Source organism: Myotis davidii, unplaced genomic scaffold, assembly GCF_000327345.1.
Source record: "Myotis davidii unplaced genomic scaffold, ASM32734v1 scaffold44, whole genome shotgun sequence".
Taxonomy (NCBI): domain Eukaryota; kingdom Metazoa; phylum Chordata; class Mammalia; order Chiroptera; family Vespertilionidae; genus Myotis; species Myotis davidii.
Window position 1 is genome coordinate 13,936,175 of NW_006299705.1, and position 4,793 is coordinate 13,940,967.

Here is a 4,793-nt window from a genome sequence, read left to right on the forward strand (position 1 = left end):
ATATTTTACTAGAGGCCCGGTACACAAAACTTTGTGCACTCAGGGGGTCTCTCAGCCCAGCCTATGCGCTCTTGCATTGTGGAACCCCTCAGAGGATGTCCACCCCAGTGGGGACCCTCACCCCATGGAGGTTTGGCAAGCCTGGGTGAGGGGCTGATGGCTGTTTTCAGTCTGGTCACACTCCCTTTAGGGTAGGGGGGTCCTCACTGGGGTGCCTGGCCAGTCTGGGTGAGGGGCTGAGGGCCGTTTTCAGCCTGGCCAAACACCCTGGTGATATAAGCTCCCAGCCTCTCCTTTTTTTCTTTTTTTTTTCATTCTGGGATTTATTTACCTTCTATAATTAAAACTTTGTTGCCTTTAGTGGAGGCCTGCGGAAAGCTTGGCTTCCTCCATTTCCAGGGGCAACCCACTCCTGCTCGCTCCAGCTTTGTGGCCACAGCTGGCTGAAAGCAGGTATCTGGGGTTTGTTTACCTTCTATAATTGAAACTTTGTTGCTTTCAGTGGAGCTCAGAGCCGGGCTGCGGCAGGCAGGGAAGCTTGGCTTCCTCCATCACTGGAGCAAGCACGCCTCCTGCTCGCTACAACTCCGTGGCTGCTGGCCACCATCTTGTTTGGGTTAATTTGCATATAGTCTCTCTGATTGGCTGGTGGGTGTGACTTAAAGTATAGTGAAAGTACAGTCAATTTGCATGTTTGTTTTTTATTAGTATAGGATTGATTGTTTACAGAGAAGAAGGGAGAGGGATAGAGTTAGAAACATTGATGAGAGAGAAACATCGATCAGCTGCCTCCTGTATACCCCCTGCTTGGGATGTGCCTGCAACCAAGGTAAATGCCCTTGACCAGAATCAAACCTGGGACCCTACAGTCTGCAGGCCGATGCTCTATCCACTGAGCCAAATTGGTTAGGGCATGATTTAATTTCTTAAGCAATAATGAGCTAGGCTAGGTAAGAGGAAGAATTTCTTCTGGTGTACTGAATTACCTTGTAAATCTCAATCCTGTAAGAAACTTTTGAAATAACATTTACCAGGTCTCAGAGCTTTGTCATGGCAGTGACTAATATTTCATTTGGAAGAAAAATGCTTTTTTTTGAAATGTTATTTTTTAATTACTATTTTTACATGTGTCAAGCGTGCTAGTTATTTGCTGATCTTGTGGCCATGAACTCATAATGTCATCTACTTTTCTTGAAGAGAGAAAGCCCCCATCAGCCACGCTCAACTCTCTTGTGAAAGGTCAGTTTTCAGCTATTAGTAGCCAACACTCATAGTAACTGATAGATGGATGCGCCCACCTGGTGACAGGATTGTGTGGAGCATCACCGAGTTTGCTGCAGTCAGAAAGGGTTATAATTAATATTTCCAAAATCATGAAATGTCATATGAGGTAGGTCTCAGAAAATTTCTAAATTAATAAGATAAGTGGTTACTTCCCAAAATATGAATAATCTTAAGATAAATCTAAAAGTGGTGTTCTATAAAATGAGTAATCATTAAGCTTTAATATAGTATATCATACTTAATTAATGTTAAGAGTTAAGCTTGGATAAGTATTTGAATGAAGAAAACCCAAATATTTTTATGGTAGGCTGTAATAATCTTACTCTTTAAAGTTATCTTCTGGAAGGATGATTTTGACCTGGTATTATTATGCTATAATATTATATGTGCATTAGTTTATTCATATATTTAGTAAATATTTATTGAGAACATACCATGTACAAGGGACTATGCTAAAAATATAAGGACAAAAACATTTAGTCAAGGAGATAATCTATGATCAAGTACTCAGAAAAATATAAGCTTACACTTTAGGTTGAGTGCTGCAAAAGAAAAGTTTGTGTCCGGCTGGCATGGTGCATTTTTTTTTGTCAGATTGATAAACATTATATTTTTAGGTGTGCCTCACACTTTTAGTAATTAGTTTATGTGTGCCATGACATGTAAAAGGTTGAAATTTCTATTGTAAACTATAGTAAAATTTGGATCTTTATTTTAAAAGCAAGGGCAAATCATTGATGAACTTCAACCAGACAAATAACATTAACACATTTTCATTTCTAAATGTCTGGTTTCTTTGGGGTGGGACAGGAATGGATACTTTCAGGGCAGTAAGTTGGTTCTTAGAGTTGGACAGGTGAGAGATTGAGCATTTAGACAAATGAGGGATAAAAAGGTAATGATAAAATAGGCAAGGTCAAATATGAATCTTCTATTTCTGCTTTTCCTGCTAAATATTTGCTCATTCTTGACAGGAGTATTTGCCTTCGCTCTGTGAGCCCGGTTTTACTCCCACCCTGCTGTCTTGATGGTAGTCATGGCTAAGAGTTGGCAGAGGGGCCACAAAAGTGCAGTGCTGCCTTCAAAATCCTAGAAGAGAGAAGTAGGAATTTTCTCACTTTTAGTAATTTTGGTGCTTGTTTTATCTCTACACCTCTCAAATAACTCATTTGAGGATACCATTAGTTAATTCTGAATCTGTGGTTCCCACAAATGTAATTCAGCAAGTCATGTTAAATTGTCTCCTTTATTTGATTTATTTATTATTATGTTTTTAAATATTTTTATTGATTTCAGAGAGGAAGGAAGAGGGTGAAAGAGAGAAAAACATCAATGATGAGAGAAAATCATTCATCTGTTGGCTTTTGCACACCCCATACTGAGGATTGAGCTGGCAACCCTGGCATGTGCCCGGACCTGGAATTGATCCCTATTCAGGGCATGTATAAGAATCAACCAAAGCATGCCTAAGTAAGTAGAACAACAAATTGATGTTTCTCTCTCTCTTGCCCTTCCTCTGTCTCTCCAAAATTAATAAAATATTTTTAAGTGCACTCTCTTGGCTATATGCCTATCTGTGCAGACTGCATTGGTGTCTTAGCCTTAACTGCCTTAGGTGTTTTTTCCTAAGAAATCTATTAAGCCAAATCTTGGTTTCATTTCCTACTATATTGTTTTCTAAATTGGATTCTATGATCTTGTGCTTAGATAAATCTGGAAAAGGTAAACATTTTTTTCTTTTATCTTAAACTTCTTTTGTCTTTTACTTGTAAGACTTCTCAGAACTGTCATTCCAGAACCTTTAAGATTGGTAGTGAATGTTTTAGATTTATTGAATAATCAATTTTCCTCTGGAGTCTATTGTGGGACTAATGTCTCATAAAATATGCATGGTATTTGTCAAATTTAAGCGATCAATTTGAAGGCGCATTTTCATTCTAGACAGGAGGTTCTACTGTTTGCATTCTGAGGTATCTCTTATTTTGTGCTTTCTTTCTGAGCATTAGGTGTTTTGTTTTTCCAACATTTTTTTTTTTTTGTATTTAAAGACTCATATCAGAGTGATCTCATGGTATGAACCGGATGGCTCAGTGTGAGGGCAGCCAAATGTTTCCACAGTCAACATTTCTCTGTATTTTTATTTTGTGAAGCAGGAGGGGGTCCCTGAACCATGAACATAATTATCCATTATGGTCTTCCACTGTACTTTCTGGGAACAAGTGGCATGCATAGTCTGACATTTTTGTATATTATCGGGACCATGACATGGATTCAATCAGAATCCCCAAGCTCCTCATTTTATCCCAACCATTTCCCCAAATCTGAATTGGGAGACATTGATGTGTGACTATGAAGACAAATTTGCAGGAAAACTGTACATATGCATATCAAATGGATATATAATGCTAATCACAAACACAGAAAAACAAAAACACATTGACATAAGATGTGTTAGAAATATTGCCCTTACCAATCTAAGATTGTGAAGAGTGTTACCCTCAAGTTGGCAGAAGGGAGAAGAAGCTGCTACACACTCTGATAATCTGCTTCTGAAGATAGCGGGGAAACATTCCAGAAGGATGAACTGAGCACCATTCTCTTCACATGGAATGTAGTGTACATCTGATTTCTTCTCTCCAAGAGTTCCCGTCTCTCCCAGCTCTTTCATATTCATTTGTGTCACATGCTATGCCTCACCCAGAGTGCTGAATACTGAAATTCATAGGTCAATTACTTATGTGAATAGTTTATTTTCTCTTGATGACCTACTGTGTGCAAGGTAGGAGTATACTCTTTCAGCTTTTTCCTGGTCTTTATATTTACATTTTTAATGTTAAAAGTGGTGTTTTTTTTTGATAAATAAGAACAAAAAATACTCTTCATGGATTATATGAAATAAGTAGATTCTATACTGTCTGGGAAATCTTATAAATAGAAAAAATGGCGGTCAGAATGATATAATTTAGTGTGGCTCAAAAATCTTTCTGTATTAAAATAGCTATTGTTTTCGGGTTTGTTTTTTTTTGGTGTGTTTCTGTGTATCTGTATGTGCACATGCACATGCATGAGAGCTCACACACATGCTTCAATTAGTGATTAGAAGCATTTTCCTTTTTCATGTAGCCTTCTTTTAAAATGGAATACTTTAAGGGAAAGTAAAGTATTAAGTCTTTAATAGTACAGTTTCAATGAAATTATTAGACATTTTCCTCAATTGTTTAAAATAGAAATATTATGTTTAGAGACACCAAGAATGATTTTCTCAATTTCAAACATTTAAAATGGAACAGCCATAGAATTGGCAAGAATAAAGCTGTACTTAATAGTACCAATTTGTATTATTGGGGTTGTTTAATATATCTTGAGAACCCATTAGTAATAGAAAATAGTAATAATAGAAATAATGGTGATTATAGAAATAATGGTAATAATAGAAAATATAAATAATAGAAAATATAATAGAAATATAATAGAAATAATAGAAAATATAATAGAAATAAAAATAATAG